A 19144-nucleotide genomic window follows, 5' to 3' on the forward strand; every position below is an offset into this window, starting at 1 on the left:
CCCCACCCCGCTCCATGCTGGAAAAATTTGATTGGCTAGACTGGTCAATAGGATCAAAACGTATGGAAGGAAAGTTGCTAAGAGAAATGTACATTTGAACATATATAGAGAGAGCAACTGAAGGAGCCTCATCTCCCTGTATGGGAGGGGCCTTCTGAAAAGTCACTATCTATCCCTAGAACAAACCAGGTTAGGAATTTTTTAAATGTTTTTCTGCTTTGGTTATATTCACAGTTCTAATGATATTTTAGTAACAATTCTTGGTTATGAGTGTAATTGTAATATAAAAGAACTTAATTTTTATGTTCATTTCCCATTCTGATAGGATATTTGATTTGTTAGTAAAACTTGTACAGAGAGAAAGTCTATTCTCCTATAGTAATTACTCATGAAAATTATATCAGTGCAGGCAGGAAGAAAGTACAGATTAAACAAGGTCTAAAACAAAGCACTTTGAAGACCAAGTTTCTTACAGTAGTCACTCCAGGAAATTTATAGGCACTTTAATTAATGCCTTTTGCCTCTAAGTTCTTTTCCAGTATAATTAATTGTATACACCCATGTACAAAGATGCAGAGAGGATGCCTCTATTATCCTGTAGAGAACTAGGAAAGCAGGGTATACTGTTAACTGCTATTCAACAGAAAATGATACACTGGCCTTTGACAAGCAAAGGACAAAAGGAGGGTTATGACCTGGCATTTTCAAGCAGCACCAGTAAAGCAAAACCTTATCAGCAGCGCTCTCTCAACTCAAGCCCTTTGTCATGGCAGAGTGAAGACTTTTCCTCTGCATTGTTGAACCACGGGTAGACATACACAAACATCCAGGTTGTCTTTGCCCAGGTCTATCAATACTTACTGCAGACCAGAAATTGATAGTAGAGGGTTACTGGATTTAGCAGATAAATTTACTGCCTGACTGGCACTGGTAATTAAGCAAGTTGGAGTAAGTACCAAGTGAATACTTTACCAAGGCTTTTGCATCCCTGGAAGTTTTGAAATTAAGATGGGTGTTTTTTCTAAAATAATAGCATTAACAACTATAATAATTCTTATAATTATAATAGATGGCCTGTGAGCCGTATAATACAGGAGATCAGAGAGGTAATTACAGTCTCTTGTGACCTTAGATGCAGTAATTGATAGTAATTACTCTTCTTTGAAGCCTCAGCATGCTTTATTGGCCTGTATCAGAGCCATGGGGTCATCTCATGCAGGTCATGTACCATAACCACTTTGCTTCAATTCTCAACACATACTGTTTTCCTTCCCTTTCTATCCCTGCCTCACAGAGCAAGGCTGTGGAAGGAGCAGTGTGTGCATCTTAGCTCCTGTGCACCAGCCAAATGAGCTACTGGGCACAAGGAGTGGAGCGAGGTCTTCCCTCTGCAGGAAGAAGTACAACATGCATCTCCTTGTTCTCCAGAGGAAAAGGGGTGGAGAGGATGTTTCCCAAGAAGCTGCCTGTGGATAACAGTGTCCCTAAGTTAACTTGGAGCCAGGACTCTGATGTATCACACTTACTTGGACTGATGGCTAATGAGGCAAATCAGCCCTACATGAATAAAATGTCTGTCAGGCGAAACAGAGCCGCGTACATTCCCTCTGAAATGTCCGTGTGTGCCAAGAAAGGCAATCTGCTGGCACCGAGCACGCACAGAGGGGCCGTACAAAAGGCCAATTCTTTGCATCAGCAGGGCAGGAGAAATGCCATGTCCCATAAAACAAATTGCTACTGTTCAAACCCCTGAGAACAGGCAGAAGCAGAGGCTGCTATTGAGTGCTCCGACTATCTTGCACTCTTTCAGGTTAAATGATTGTTGCAGAAAAGGCTGCTTCAGTATTTCTGTAAAGCAGCACCATGGAACATCACTTTAGTAGAAACAGGTAGTCTACTTATTTATTTATATCAGAACCTTTTTTACTTATATCAGAAAGACTCTTCATTGTTAGATTTTGTTTTCTTCGAGTGGGTGATCTGATTTTTACAAGGTCGAGTGGCATTTGACTCCTAGCATTCAATCTATTAGGAATGGACAGGAGGGAATTAGCCTAATGTCAGCTCAGAAAAAAATGCTTTTAATACAGACATCTTTGTCTACAGAAACAGGACTGCCTCTGTTGCAGTGTCATATTAGTTATTTCTTAACTTCTTGGGAAATGCAGAACTTGAACTGATAGGTGTCTTTCATTTTATTAAGCATAGCTAATATATAACATTACTTACTTATTTTTTGTCATTTCACTTCAGTGATTAGCAATTTCTGCACCTCTTGAGGTAATGCAATAGAAATGAGAGCCACAGGCAGCAGAGAACTCCTTCCAACCTCCCTAATTCTTCTGCACAAGCATTAGCTTGCAAACACCAAACACAAACTGGATGTTTTCTCCCTGTGCCTAGTGTGAAATGCAGAAAGGATTAACAGAAGCTCCTTGGATTAATCTCTTACTTGACAAAGAGATGATACAGTTTCAAACCTAGAGTTCAAACCTATGCTGCATTCTTCCAAGCAAGTGCAGAGAGGCAGAGGCTTATGCTGAGCATCTCACAACTTTTTATATGAGTCTTGTCCTGCTACAGCCCCTCTTTCCCATGCTGCAAGTGCATCTACACCTAAGCTGACACCCACAGCACAGCCCACCTTACCTGCTTCAAGTAACAGTGATTTCTCAGCACAGGATCATGAATAGAGATGAAAAGTGGCCTCTGAGATGCCTTTCTCTGAGCAGTAGGCTGGTTCCCACCCTTGTGCATGAGTGTATTTGATGAATTTCCTTGGAGAAATGAAAAGTTGGAAGATACTGCTTAGAGTAGCCTGAGAGACAAATTAGGAGCTGGGGATGGAAATTAGTGTAAAGGAATTCTCAGTAGACTGCTAGTGAGTCACGAGTTGCAGATGTCTCTTAGATGAGGAACAGTCCTGCAAGGCAATTACCAGCAGCCTCAGCACTTAAGGCATATGATATTAGGTAAAAAGGGAACTGTTTTTCACAGGCAGGAGGGAGAAACATAATCAAATCTTTATTTGCACTCAAGTGCATCTAATGCTATACAACATCTATTTGTCCAGGGAATTAGTTTTACTTATTTACAATACCATACTAGCCAATTACATGACAAAGCCCTTATAACCCTGCTATACTGTTTGTGAGGTGCAAGTAGAGAGAGAACCACAGAGAGCTGTAAGATAAACACTGCCAAAAGGAAAACAAAAATGTAAACTCTTACTAAAAGACAATACCTGTGTGATCGAAGGAGGTGATGGTGGTGAGTGGGGAGTTAGATGTCAGAGCATCTTCTATTAATTTTAATCAATTTAACTTGTCTAACTCATACTGGATTTTTGGCGTTTGGCTTTTTTACTGTCACTAATTAATTATAATCCAGTCTCAGCACAATCACTGTAACAGAACTGACCAAAAAAACATGCCAATGAAGTGTTAATGGACATGAAAAAATTGTATCTCGTAGCTACATTCATTACTCTTGCCTTTAGATAAAGTTAGGAAGTAGTCAGGGACATTATGAACTGCAAAGTCTTGCACTTTGAACATTGAGAATGAAGCAAAATAGTGTTCTTGAAGTGCTACAAAAGGAAATCACCTAATTATGTACTAAGAAAACAGTTATCCTGGCAATGTGAAGGACAAAAATTAAAAAAAAAAAAAAAGGAAGAAAAAAGCAGGTAGTAACACGTAAAAAAGAATACCCCATGTGATCAGTGTAATTCTCCCAACATTTTAGTTTTCCTCATAGCTTATATTAAGCCACAGAATTCAGTTCCTAATTTATGTGATGCACACATGTGCCCACACATTTTTGAAAGCTGTTCTTCAGCTTTTACAAATCACTTCTTGCTTTAATAATAAAATAAATGTATTAGACTTTCCACTGACCTCCTCAAAAATGGGATGAATCTCTTCAATATTTTTACTGATGTTAGGTCCAGTCCATTTTTAGTGCTATTCTCAGATGTCTCACAAACCTTCTGTTAGAGAGGGTTTCCTGGTCTTTCCTATCATCCAAACGAAAATAATTAATTAGATCAACTACTTTCATCAACACAGGCAAGCAGTATCCTGTGTTTGAATCACATGAATAGATATCACACAAGAATTTATGGCCATGCCTTCAGGTTTTGCTTTGGATTTATTCTCCTCTGAGACATGTTTCACTTCAGGAACTCGATGTCTTTCTTCTGTCCCTTCACCACTGCTGCTGTGAGAGAAAACAGCTCAATATTTGAAGCCATCCTTTGCTAGAATTCATGATTACATGGTCACTAAGTATTTGCACTACTGTAGAATGTCTCATCCTAAAGTCAATTCCCAATTTCTTCTGAGAAGTTAATGAAGAACATTTCAGAACCAGAGTTATGTCTGTGTTGCTTCCTTCGTCTTGCACTTTTATCTGATGTCTTTCCTCCTTACTTTTACCTGTGATTGATAGATCAGATAGAGGTATTCAGAGTGGATGCCTGGGTTATATAGGATATATGACATCATAATGGAGTTACAGAATTTGTGTTAGCAGGGACCTCTTAGAGGTTATTTTGGCCAAGATCTTCCTGAAAGGTTTGCTGACTTCAAAGTTAGATTAGGCTGCTCGGGATCATGTCCAGCTGAATTCTGAAGATCGACATTCCCAGCTGCTTCCAGTGTTTGACTGCTGGACCACATATGAAGAATATTTTTCCTTACATATATAACCATATGTTTATATATGTTATATATGTTTCAAGTTGTGAGAGCTACCTCTGTCCCTTTGTCTGCCTCCCTTCTGATCACCCGATTAGGTAGGTGCAGACAACTATTGGGAGCCCTTCTTTACCACAGAGCAGCTCCCTGGATCTAGAAGCCAAAGCATTTGCAAAAGCAGCTGTGAGACATCCAGCTCACGTCTCTTCTGAGCTTGGCAGGACCTGCTGCATTTCACAGGCAAAAGAAGGGGCAGAAAAGTGATCCATATCATCTTGCCCACTCTGATGGGCACCATGTCCCACCTCTACAGAAAAGTAGTGTTAATATTATATCACTTAGAAATAATTTCTAATGCTGAATGTAAGAGTCTAGCTGTTCAGTGGTGGAACTCAAAACATACCAAGAGCATTAACATGGCTGTCAGGCTGCTTTCCTTTTTGTCTCGAATCCTACTAAAACACAGGAGCAACAACCTTATCTCAAGAAAAATGATTTATTGTAATATTCAGAAGGTCCTGTCCTATACCACCACCTCTAATATCTCGTTTCTTGAGTGTTTAATACTGACTGAAGCTTGTGAGCCTTCTCTTCTCCCTACTGTGAACATTAGTTCTGGAACATCACAATTTCCACACCACCCAACTGTTCTTAAAAAAAACCCCAGTATTTGTCTGCAGCTCTGCTCTTGTACTTTCTTTGCATTATTTTTCATTTTGATGTGCTTTAATTGCCACAAACCAAACAGGAAACAGCTCAGGCATTGACATCATATTAGAAACTACCAGCCAAACATATATTTCTCCAGGAAGGTTTTTTGAATAATTTTATTCAACAATGAGGTTTTAACATTTTACTTGATGTTGTATTTTTCAAAATCGATTAACTCTGCAATTAATCTTCTGTAAAAATATTCATTAAATTACAAGTGAAAAAAGAAAAAAAAGCAGAAAAACATCCACCCCTTCTCGTCTACATTCTGTCCTCATTTCTATTTGAGTCAATCACTTTCTACCTTTTACCAAGAAAAAGATGCTGCTGCACATTAAGCAGGAAAAAGACAAAAATGCTCAAATGTTGCACTGAGGGGTGTTAAAGACAAAACCCCAAATATAACCAGACAGAAATATTAAAGACATAACAAATTGCTTTCCAGATGCAGAATCTTATCTATTCCATAGACATTGCTCCCTCTAATGGAAAATTAATGTTAAAGTTGCAGGTAGAGCCTGCCTAACATAATCCATTTGTGGATATGGTTCACAGCACTTTCTGGAGAATTTCTGGTCCCACGTGGAAAGAAGTTCCTGGGAGTTACACAGGGAATGTGAAGATGAATACTATAGCAGGGAAAAGAGCTTAGCTAGAGCAGGACTGATTGGGCAATGGATAAGAGAACAGAAATTATAGAAGTGGCATGAACAAGAGAGACAACTACAAACAGCACCCGTGAGGAATGGCAGCCTAGTGAAGAGGACAGAGAAGACATGAGTGCCCACAGAAGGCATTGCATGGGAAAAGCTAAGTTTCAGAGAGAACCAAGAGACTTAGGTGAAAGAGAGAAAGAAGTGCCACATGCTCAGTCCCAGTGTTTTGTAGTTTCAGGGTACAGTATCACAATGATGCACCTACTTCTCTTTATTTTTTGTCCTGGGCTTTTGTTGGGCTTCAGGAAAGAACATTAACTGAGTGGATTTGGTTTTGCTTGTTCCTCTAAATCTGTTTTTGCTGGGAAAGCTCTTAATGCATCATTGGATCTCACCTCTGATTCATCCTTTCCAGACTGACCTCAGAGGAACCAGGGACTGAGACCCAGCTCGGGAGCTGTAACTCTGGCCTGAAACTAACAACAATTACCATTTGCTTCCCACAAAACTGGAAAAACAGAACCTCAGCTTTCTTCCATATTGTCTTGGCTGCCTTCCCTTCAACAGGGTACGTCTTCTCCAGGTTTTGTTGCGGGAACTGACAAGGCAAAGCTCACAGTTGGGAACATATTGGCTTCCATACTGATATTCCACCACTTAAGAAAAGGGTTAAGAAACAAAACTAATATTGTAATTCACAGAGAAAGTGTGTTCCAAAGTCCTCTGAAATCAGTGGACTGAATCCCACCAACGTCACCAAGTACTGGCTTAAGGCCTTAGTAAATACGGGATTTATAAAGGAATCATTGTACGTCAATGGTGCAAAAAAAGATGTCTCAATAATTCAGAAACCACAACTGAGGAAGAAGTAGAGGTAAAGATTGAGGCAATGATTGCTAGAGGTGAAGGAAAATACAGATGTTAAACCAAAGTGGGTGTGGAAAGGAGGCTGAAAGATACGAAAATTATATTGAAGTTGGTCTGGTATCATCTACTGCTAGAAGAAGGCAAGTGTGGTGTTGTACTCCGATGTGCTTCTTATTCCTTGAAACACTATTGCCTTTGCAAATTTCTTTATCCCTAGCTGATATTGACTACTTCTTTTCCTGACTGCAGCTGCTCTATACACACTGCCAAATTAACACCTTAGTTCGCACAATCTACTCAAGGAGAGTTCTCCCAGTCTTTTCAGTTCTTCACATGTGTGGACACATTCAAACACACTGGCACCACAGCCCTTGAGCAGAGAAGCAATCCATGGAGAGGTGAGATGGGAGTACTGTGAGTGATGGGATGTAACACCTCCCAAATCTGAGAGCTCTTACATTCAGATTAATAAGGATGCCTCTGTACTCTGTAAAAGTGTCTTAGTACACTGGACCTTCCCATGAGGAACTAGATGCTGCTGCTCCCAGCACCTTATGTGAAGCTTATTCAAGAGAGTTGGAAGAGGTGTTCAGAATTTGGCCTATTCCAGTAGAGCATTTTGAATATATTTTCTACTTAAATTAACCTGCATAAAATGGGTTTGCATTACAGCTTGTCAAGCTAGTTCACCTCTTGCAAATCAGATCTGTGATCTTCTGTGACCTTTTCTTCTCTCAGTGAGATCCACCACATGGCATCCACAGGCATGCTTTGAATAGTTTAGGGACCAGGATCATAATTGCTGTCAAGGTCCATCAGAAGAATCACTTCCTCTTTACCTGCTTTTCTGCACTTATGTGCTTGATACAAGATAGGCAGTGCAAAGTTCCTCCGTTCACGAGGTGAAGTGGCTCCTTGTGCACCAATAGGAACAGATCTGCTTTTGTAGGTGTGCAGGCATGTTGGATTTCCCCTGAGGTACAAGAGCAGCTGCCAGGTGGTCTCTATATGGCTTCTCTCATTCCTCTCTTGTGATGCCAAGTCCTTGGTAGAGAGGGTGCCCCAGTGCTTGTGGCTCTGACTGCAGCACTGCAGAAGAACAGCCCAGGAGGGACAGTAAGAGATCCAGCACCACTGCACTAACATTGATCCTTGGAGAGTTTGCCCCCTGAAGGACTGCACTTGTCTGATTTTTAATAGCTGTTTGCATTTTCCACCACCTTCTTTTCGTAAGGAAAATATCAGCAGACTGCAATTTACTGAAAGTTTCCAGCAGGGAGCAGCATTTATTCATTTGTGAAGGAGACGCTTCCACCTCAAAAGGACCAGGCACCCGAAGCTGAAATAAAGACTTATAAGTCCTTTGCTTAAGAAACAATGTTTGCAGATGGATGGACAACTAGCAGTGTGAGGGGTGAAGGAGGAAGGGCAGGTTAAACACTTGGCACAAGGCCTTGCTCACCCTCTTCATCTGTCTGATGAAGCAAGCATGGCTTGGTATTTGGGACTGGGGAGGTTGGAGGCTCAGAAACAGTGCCAGCAGATGAGGTGGATCAAAACATTCCCATTTAAGGAAAAATTTTTATCAAAAAGTTCAGTGTTATCCCTGGCTCAGAATTATTACTTCAGGTACTGGAAACCCAGATTAAGGTCTCACTAATAATGCTTGCATAGTATTATCACAATCCTAAAAATACAGCATATTGGTATATATATAGAACCTAGGCTCCTGTTTGTTTTGAAAGCTTTCAATTTTAACATTTCTCTTCTAAAGATGTTTCTTACAATGATATGTTAACAATTTCAAATCCGCAGTCTCAGAATGTCACAGCTTTGAAATCAGCCTTCCACAGAGATAGGCTGTGAACAAGTACAAAAGAGAGTATTTTAGTGGTTGAAAGCTAAACTAGTAAAAAATCCTGTTCACCTCCTAAGTGAATTTCTATTAAAAACAATTTTATAAAAACCATATACCTCATTGACAGCACTTGTGTTATTGCTGGAATTCTTCCTGCCTGTCCTGCGCTGGCTCTGCACAGCAGCCTCCTGCTGCTGTCCCCTGAGATCAGCTGTGTCCCAGTGGTGCAGTCTCAGAGTGGGTGAATCAGACCGTGCAGAGTTAGGTAACTACTGCAGTCTGCAGCCAGTACCCAAATTGGCTTTAAACCTCAGGCTAGATTACAAGAGAGATAGAACACCATGTGCTTGTGTGCTTCTCTTCAGGATCCTGGGACTCTCAGGGTGTGCCACTGGCACCTCAGGCTTTCAGTCCCTGAGTTAAGATGACAGCAAGTTTCATCCTACCTCTAGCTGAAATGTTATGTAACTTTCTAGTACCTTGGCCTTCCCTGCAGTCAGAATGTGCATAGTCACAAATTAGATTAAATGAATTTTTATAGACACACTGACTTTTCTTTAATCACACTTTTTCTCTTCAAACTGGGGCTAAAGGTTTGTTTTAGTAAGATTGTTATGAACATTCAGTTGTCTTAAGTATGTATTCGCTTGTCTTTATTTGCCTAGATTTATTTTTTAAGTATACGATTACGTTGTCTAAATTTAGCTTTATGTGTCCTAGATTCATAAGGTTTGATTCTAAGATAATAGCATTCCTGTAACATTTTTTTACTCCTCAAAGTACTTGATCCTTTTAGCAGTAACTCCAGTTTAATGTAGCTTTCTTTGTTCACTGGCATCGCTTATGACATTTTAAAATAATTAAACTGCATATATGTTCTCCGTATGAGAAGCCCGAAGCCAGTGCCAACAGTGTGTTTCCACTAGTTTGAAAACTGGTAGGCTTAATATTAAATTCCTTTTATAGCTCAACTTTGAGAAGTAGATCTGTTGGTACAGAAGATTCTCCAAAAAGCATCAGCCAATACTTCTTAAATGGCAGCAACTCTGCAACACTGGTATAATGGAGTGACCAATGTACCTTGGTAAATCTCTCTCTTAATTTGTAATGTGGAAAACAAGTACAAATACCTGAATTAACTGAGAGGCCTGTGAACAGTAGGCTAGCGTGTGGCTTGAAAATGGGTGGGAGCAAGGAGCACATCTGTGAGAAATGGGGGAATAATCATTCTGGGTGGATGGCGAGTTCAGTCCAGTGCCTTGTCTCCATCAGTCACAGATGGAGATTTTGCAGATTTCTGAGGAAGAGCATAGGAGCAGCACAAGGATCTAGTTTTACATGCTCAAACACTCACAGCCTTCAGCATCTGATAGCTGGGGACCTTTCTGAGGACGAGTCACTGTCTCTGTATCTTCAAAATTTATTTCTTCAATAATAGATCCAGCTTCCCCTTGAACTCATGGGAACTACATTCTTAGTCTCTGGCAACAAGAACTTCCCCAGCTCCCTCACACCCTAAGCAATGAGCTGCCTCCCTTTTTCCCAGACCCATCTTCATTTGATAGCTCCTATTACTGCACCAGGAGAGGAGTCAAAATGTATCCACCTACTGCACTTGACAGCTCTCCGCCACTCTGGTCTCCTTAGTATGCTGAAGATGCTTAGCTGATCCTTCGTAGGAGCCACTGCTGGCAGTGACCAGACACCAAGAAAAGGACAGCCACGGACACTGACTTCCCTTAGGGCTGCCAAAGCCATTGGGCCTATGACCATGACCAGCCCCTATGGATCTGCCTGCCATGCAAGCAGAGTCAAGCCAACAACCTTGAGGAACCCTGGGAGCCCCACTGCCCAAGCTGCACAAAACTCTTCTTCACTTGCAGCATATGCTGCCGTGCAGTGTGGTAATGGCTGAACTCGATTTAAATAAACCACAGCCTAGCCACAGCAGCATAGAGCACAGCAGAGGGTAATTTACTCTGCCTCTTAGCAGGGATCCTTAAAGAGTCATGACAGGTCCAAGTAATCTGTCAAAGAGCAGCCTGAGCAGCCAGCAGTCTCTGGATGCTAATCCCTTATGAACAATAGATTCATTATATGCAAATTAATAGGAGAAGGGGTGATTGGCCACTGTATCTGCCCAGACAACTGCTCCATTTCAAAGGAACTTCAAGTACCCGGAAATCTATAAGCTGAAAAAAATTAAATGACCACATTCTGCATCTTTGTTTAAAAACAACCTGATTTCCTCAGACAGCCTGTGCAGGGATCCAGTGAATGCTGACGACACGGCAAGCTGGAAATAGTGCTCAGTGACTGAAATCCATGAGGAAAACAATAATAACAAATCAATGCATACACTGAATTTCTTGAACAGCTCTGGTTTTGATTAATTTTAATTCCCTATTCCATTACAGATTTACTTGTTTAATATCAGAAAATCCATCTGAATCCAGGGAGTGAGTTGAATATTTGTGGAAAAGATACACGGGTGGTTTTCTACATTACTGTTTTCTTACTGAGGAGTCAAAGCTGAACCTAAGGAGCAGGACAGCAGCTAGACATTGTCTGACAAACCAGAGCAGGTTCCCATCTTGTTTTGAAGTTAAACAACAGCTCTGTGGTCAACTGCTGACTGCTTTCTCCAGCTGATATTTGATTGTGGGAAGGCTATGAGTTTTCTGATGCCAGCGAAGCTGATCTTAATTAAAATATTCCATTGGAAATGTTTCATAAGATAGGAATACAAGACTGACGCCAGTCTGTCACAATTCACTAGACTGCTTGAAATCTGGAATCGACCTGGCAGGTAGCCGCACTGAAGCCAAAAGGAGTCCTGCACAGAAGGCTTAGCTTCTAGATGGGTGGTTTTCCCTATTTTTTTTTTTTTTAAAGTACACCATGTCAAATGTGTTTATGGTGCTTTAATGTAAAAAAGAAGCGAGTTGGGTTTTTATGTCCCTGTTTAGCTCATGATAACAACATTAAGACTAAGTAAATACAAACTTCCATAGATGCAGAAATTGATACAGCATTTTTTAAAACCAGGCTTATAGGGATCATAGATTCATAGAGCTGTTAAAGCTGGAAAGGACCCATAAGATCATTGGGTCCAACTGCTTACCCACTAATACCGGCCCTGCTCGGCTCCGTGGGGTCCCACGTGCACCCACAGAAGCACGGGTGGGTTCAGTGTTACAGTCGGTAGCAAAGAGTTGAGAAGGGCATTTGTGTGCGTTCCGGCAGGAGCATTTATTGCTTCTACAGCGTCAAAGGTTGCAAAGGCAAACACAAACATGATCCCGAAACTCAGTTTTATCCAGGGACGGGGAAAAGGCGGGATTAGGGAACAGGGACCAATGGGGAAGCTCTGGGGGAGTGATGAGGGGTAGAGGTTAACAGCCAACTGGGGAATCCAAACTGGGATAGATTAACATAACAGAACAAGTATCCTGGGAGAAGTCTTTCTGGTCACTGTAACCTAAAGAGGTACTTTGTGATACTAGGGACTTGTCTTACTGAGAACTCTCTGTCCCTTGTAATGTATGTTCACTGGCCACCACAACCCACGATGTTCAATGCTAAAGCATGTCCCCGAGTGCTACATCCACGTCTTTTTAACATTTCCAGGGGTGGTGATTCCACCACTTCTCTGGGCAACCTATTCAAATGCCTGCCATTCCTTTAACTGAAGAAATTTTTACTCATATCCAATCCAAATCTCCCCTGGCACAATTTGAGGCCATTTCCTCTGACCTTGTTGCTCATTACTTGGGAGAGGAGACCGACCCCCACCTTGCTATAACCTCCTTTCAAGTAGTTGTGGAGAGTAAGAAGCTCTATCCTGAACCTTATTTTCTCCAAGCTAAACACTCCCAGCTCCCTCAGCTGCTTGTGCTCCAGACCCTTCCCCAGCTTCGTTGTCCTTCTCTGGACATGCTCCAGCACCTCAATGTCTTTCTTGTAGTGAGTGGCCCAGAACTGAGCGCAGGATTCAAGGTGCGGCCAGGATGCCAGGGACAGATTATGGATTTAGTTGCCCAAATATACACATCTTTTTTTAAGTTTTCAGCAAGAGTTTGACAGAAGTTGACTCCCCAACTCACCTCTCCCCATAACAGCTCAAAATCCCATTCCCATTTTCAGCTTTACTTTGAGGAGATAATCACTCTGACACACTGGAGCCCACTAAAGCACAGCTCACTTCCTATGCCAGTCCATGGATAATGCCCAAAGAGCTGAAGCTCAAGTGATGCTGTGGCTGTTGCAATTATAGTGTGCTTCAGGAGCTACAGGGGGACAGTTACCTGGCTGCTCCTTTTGGCCCTCTGTCCTACATCAGATGCTTTCCTAAGTGGTACCTTTTTATAATATAAATAATTGATTTAAACAAAAGACATATTTCATAGCCCTCTTCCCTGTGAAAAAAAAAATCTACATAGTTGCAAGGTTCAAGGCACCTGTAGTAGCTTCCCATTCATAAATAAAGTTGTCACCTGTGTTCCTGTTCTGTTCCCATTTTTGAGGATTTTCTCCTAAGAAAGCACTCAGCACATGGGACTCAAGCACCAGTGCTGTTACATCAGTGATGATCATACCATACAGCACACAGAACATTTTGCAGGCTTTTCCTAATTAAGACTGATACTGAACAGCTATTTCAGCTGTACACATAAGATAGAGGAATGTGACTCAGCCTACATAAAATAATACTTTGTACTTACATTATGGTCTCCTTCCAAAGATTTTAGTGTGCTTTCCAAAAGAAGTCATTTAGCTTTGCAATATCTCTGGGTGTTTACTGAAGGAACAATTTCACCACATTCCCAATAGAAATACTGGCAGAGAGGTCATAGGCCCAATTTTCAGATGATTTCAGTGCAGAAATGTGCACGCACAATGCAGGCATATTGCTGAAAACAATACTTAATTTCACTAACTACATGTGGAGATGACCAGACACATGAATGGTCACTTTAATCCACATCCAGCTGTTGTTTGGCCAAAATAAACATTTAAAAATGTATGTATATTTGTAACCGCTAAACTCATGAACTTCAGGCTTTAAGGTTATGAAGGAAATCTGTAGGTTCATTTGATGCAGCCTTGCAGAGAGCTTCAATGACCCTGACTGTTTTACTACCAAAATATGCTTCTTTTTCACCAAATCCATAGGTGTTTGGTGAACTACTGAAGCAAGCCTTTAACATAGATCTTTGGTGACACTTCTACTGTCAAGTGTAGCGAAGATCTTTGTAACAAGCAGCAAGCACGAGCATTTGGATCTGCCACACTCTGGCAGAGCCACCTGAAATTCAGGGGAAAGAATGAGCTAAAAAGACAGATACCTTTTTATTTTGCGAAGTCTCACAGAGGAAAATATTTTTCCATAATGAAAAAAGTTGTTGTTTTTTCTCTTTGCATTGCTCATTTTTATGATCTTCTGAGTAATTTCCCATTTAAAATTCCTTTTCTTCCCTCCACAGGCCACCATCCCCAAAAGTATCATATTCATCCTTCTTCTGACTGGATTTTTGAATGATTGTTTTGGAGTCTGGCTTTATCTCCCTGGAGTCTCATATCTAGGGATCAGCAAACTGGCTCATATAACTTACAAACTGGCCTGAACCATAATTCAGCACTAAGGAAATGTTTTGAGGATAAAAAAAATCAGTGTGCTTTTCACATCCATACACCTCTCTACTTCCACCTCCTAGAATCAGCTGGAATGCCAAATGATGCCAGGTTACCTGCTGCCTCAGGAGTTTGGACACAGTTTTGAAAGCCCCATGGGTTAAAAACCATCTGATTTCTTGAGTCTTTGTTTCTTCAGCAAATTGACAACTGTTAGTGACTGTCATTGATGGGTTTTTCTCCTTTTTTCTTTTTCTTTCGTTCAGTTGTGCAATAATACCTGTGTCTGAAATCATATGGGGAAGCAGTTGGAAGACAACATTCATAAAGGAATATGAAGCCCAAAGAAATTAATTTAAAAAGAACTCTGTGTTTTGTTATGACTCCCAAGTCCATCCCTCCTGCCCAAAAAACCCAACAAAACAAATTCCCCTGTATTCTTGAAATGTTCACTGTCTTTTATCTGTCTCATCTTTATTAGATGAGAAATTTTGTGTGTTTTTCTGCTCCGTCCCCCTATTGCAAACATGTAAAAGTATGCAGTCCACTACATTTTTATTGAGAAAGTGCCTATAAATAATCCCATCCACAGACTTTCCATATATGCCCTCTACTTTCACCTCCACATCAGGTGAATCCAAGCTGACGCAGCTCCACACCTCTGAGAAGACAAGGACACCTCACAGAATAAATGTCTGGGGTTTGCCATTTCCTTTGTCTGGTTTACTATGCATCTCACCTACTTTGCTCAGTCCTTTAGAGGAAGACTGTGTAAACACACAGGCTCCTTCTCTAAGGCTGAACAGAATAGTGGAGAATCAGCAGAGTAGTTTTGTGGGGCATATGGGTTCAGAAAACATGAGGTGGTCTTTCATTTGTATTAGTTATATTCCAGTTAGCAATGACACCACTAAAATCCTCTCATTACTCTGTGTAAAAGTACTTTTCATGATCCAGTGTTGTTTCTTTAACAAAGAACATTTGCAAACACCGTTTCATCAAAACAAAAAGAAATTATTGTAAGTTACTAGCTTTCACTTAAAGGGACAGGAGTTTTGCCGTTGATTTTAAGGGTCTTTGGTCCTCAGCTAACACAGCACATTTAATGTCTGCTAGCACAATTTTTTTTTCCTTTTAACAGAAGTGTGTCTGTTTTCTTCTCAGATTGTGCACACCAAGTTGACAAGGCTTATTTGGAATGCATAGCTGGGTGGATGTGGTGTTGAAGTAACAGATGTTCCAGTAGTTGAACTAGGCATCCAAAGGGATAAAAACAAAACCCACTTGTCTACTGGAACCTGTTTCAAACATGGTAGCTGGATAAAAAGTAACCCTGCTGCATGTCTTTCTCTGGCCCTGACTTTACAATCTTATTAGAGCCTGAGAAAAAGAAAAATCAATTGATACCCAATGTCTACAAATTATTAAGATATCCCCCTGCTGTAACTGTTCATCTAACTTAACACTTCTTCTGTCATGCTCATCAGCTCTGTGCCAGTGCTTTCATTTCTGTCCCATCTGCCCCTAGAGCACCTGCTCAGAGAAGGCACTCGGCAACACTTTGGCATTTACAGAAATTAGTCAAAATTCCTGGGTATGACCTTGCCAGCGGATACAAGGCTAACAGGAACAAGACTGTGCACCAAAATGGGTGCACTAATATTGGCAACCTTTTTCCAAGGGTGCAGGTCCAGGATTGGGACCTACTGAATATTCATTTGTGACAATTTCAGAATTAAATCTTCACCATTTGTAATTGAAGCATCTTTTTTGTATAATAAAATGAACTCTTTGGTTTTGGCTTTGATACTTGAGGAAAAATAGAGAAATTCACAGATTTAATATAACAGCTGAAATGTTTTTCAGGGGAACTCAGATATTTCTACATTTCAGCAGTGTTAATTCAATTAGCCTGAAACTAACTCAAATAAAGCATTATTGTCCATAATGGTGGAAGTTCTAGGATCTTCCTTTGAAAGTATTTTTATCTCTATGAAGACTTAATGTGAAAAGCTAACTTAAATATTCCTCCAGCAGTTTACAGACCCTAATCCAATTCCCACTGAAGTTAACAGTGCCATTTCAATTACTCCTCCAGCAGGAACAATTTATTATGACCGTATCTTAGTCTTCGTTGACCCCTGTTTAATTTATCTTCAGCAACTACTCCTCTACTCCCACTCTGTTAAATTACTACTGAACCAGTTTCCCTCTCTTCACCTCTTTTTACCTATTTCATTATTTCTTCTCCTTAAAACTATTCATATTGGCCTTTTCTGCATCCCAGCAGTTGATTCCAGCTCAGTTCGCCAAGACATAATTCTAAAGTTGATTGGATTTTCAGTCCTCCCAGATCCCCTTCACCCACAATTTGAAGTCTGCTATAGTCCACAAGGCAAATATTGGGATTTTAAGTTGGTGGGAAATGAAGTAGATATTTCTACATGCAGTCTGGGATTACTGGAACACTGAGAGCTTTTTTCTCTTGCCTCTTTGCTTCATGGATGGCAGAAATAATGTAAAAGCCAAAGGTGTAATTCACACCTTGAAAAGCAGCTGCCTCTGCCAAACATTTTTATTAACAGTATCACTAGGAGAATTACTGGAGGTGCAGTATGTAAGGAAAGAAGAGGTACTGTATTTCTTGACTCACAAATAGTATTGTTCAATTTGAAATTAGCTAAGGACTACCAAAGAAAATGCTTTGGCATGATGACTTAGTAATCACCTAAACGACCTGGTGAATTAGGTGTAACAAATGACACTCAGCTCTAACTCAGCTACAAACTGGAGGGAGTTATAATAGGTAGAGGCCTATTATGACCAATATTAACTAAGAACCTTAGATCATCAAAGTCCTCAGTAAACAACTGATAGTCTTAGAGTTGCCCATAAATCTGTTTCAATAATTTCATGGATATCACTCTCAGCGTAATGATCTGCTGTGCACAAGTACTGTGCTTACTTTGAGAGCACTGCAGGTTCACACTCATAATTAAAGTGTTCCTGCGTAAGATTTTTACAGAGGCCACAGTGATAGGTATAACAGCACTGCCAGTCTCTGGATGGTGGTTTAAGAACAGCTGTCAGGAGTCAAACAAAAGATCTGGTGGCCAAATTCTGTCAACAGCCAGTAAGAGAGGCCAAGAGAAGAGTCCAAGGGCAGGTCAAGCATATAGTGATGATTCCCCAGCCTCCCCTTCCAGCCTACAGCAGTCTGCAGCTCAGCAACCTCCTTTCCAGAAGAGGGATCTATGTGTTAAATAGTCCTTGTGGGATTTCCTTCCTTTTCCCTCAAATTTGGCTACTCAGGTTAGAAGCTACGTAAACCTTTTGGCATCCACCACTGACACACAACTGTGTGTTCCACAGCTCTCCTAGCAAGGGATAAAAAAATCTCATCTTCTCCTTAATTGAAACTATCACTCAGTCATTTAATTTGATGTTTTCTACTTCTAAAGTGGAGAGACAGTGAACAGCCATTTCCTGCTTACTTTAGTCATTGCTTTGTAGGTATATGTCCTGTCTACCCTCATTGATCTCTTTTCCAAGTTGAAGAGGCCTAGACCATTTGTTCCTGATGTTAAAACTTTTCCACACATTTGATCATGATTGCTGCTCTCCTGTGATTCTTTATGTTTAATATCACATCCTCTTGAGCTGGGACATCTGAACTGTGTGAACTCCTCTGTAGATGTATCATGAACTTAAACTGTACAGAAAATTTTGATTTTTCTTGTTTTTCATTTCCTTACATTTAATTTGGTTTTGACAGCACTCAGGTTATGGATCTCTTGCCTTTAGTTGGAGCCTTGCTATTTTTACATCTACACTAAACGATGATGCATTTTTAATAATTTTATTTCTTTTGACCTACTGGCATTAAAATAACAGTAAGAAAATAGTTTCATTTCCTCATGACTGCTTGACTTTGCCCTCTGACTTCTTTGTTGTCCCCAAATCTCTGACCTAAATTGCCCTGTATTCATTCTCATTTTAACCTCAATTAGCCAAGAGATTGCCACTCCAAATAAAGAAAACATGCTTTTCACCATGTGTCATCCACTGGGCTCAAAAATTTTTGTTTTGTCATTTCAAAAGGTCACAATAGGAATAAGTGGTCAAAGGTCCATTTTAAATCAACATTTGAAATAATACATTGGAGACATAAAGATGCTAAAATGACAAGCAGCTGACACACATAATTAGTCTCACTATTTTGTGCTCCACAAGGTAAATTGTGTTGTACATCCCCAAGATTTTAGCTAGGAGTGACTTTTTTCAGCAGGGTTTGGCTAATAGAGACTCTGTCCATAGACTGTATGAATCTATTCAATCTTTGAATAAATTATTCAAACCATTTCAAGGCATTATTAAATTATAGCAAAGTAAGCATTTCCAGGTATTCTTGTACATTTACACTCTGAGGAGCCTTTTGCTTCAAAACCATACTTATCTCTCAGATCAAGAACAAACACAAATTCTATGGATCAAAGAGGAAGAGTACAATGCCCTCTGATGTATCACTAACCAAATGACAACTTCTGACAACAGCTGTGGATTTTGAATGAAGCTCAGCTGAGCCCCACTAGAATTCAAACCTGGATATCATCCATAGGTTAAAGACAACACAGCCCAATTGCCTCGCTGTGTTTCTCACCACTGAGCATGAGAAGGCACTGAGGGAGCAAAGTGCTGATGCACAGCAGTGAACCTTT

At 40.5% G+C, this 19144-nt stretch overlaps 1 protein-coding gene across 2 annotated transcripts in view; it reads left to right on the forward strand.

Annotated features, from left to right (window-relative positions):
- Positions 1–18491, forward strand: part of TMEM74 (transmembrane protein 74) — a 35004-nt gene extending 16513 nt beyond the window's left edge. For both annotated transcript variants that reach the window (XR_001865807.1, XR_001865808.1), the window contains 2 exons: positions 6483–6635; positions 14279–18491. The gene's annotated coding sequence lies outside the window, so the exon portion shown is untranslated. The remainder of the gene's footprint in view (positions 1–6482; positions 6636–14278) is intronic.
- The last annotated feature ends 653 nt before the right edge of the window (positions 18492–19144 follow it).

Source organism: Corvus brachyrhynchos, unplaced genomic scaffold (genome assembly GCF_000691975.1).
Source record: "Corvus brachyrhynchos isolate BGI_N302 unplaced genomic scaffold, ASM69197v1 scaffold28, whole genome shotgun sequence".
NCBI classification, from domain to species: domain Eukaryota; kingdom Metazoa; phylum Chordata; class Aves; order Passeriformes; family Corvidae; genus Corvus; species Corvus brachyrhynchos.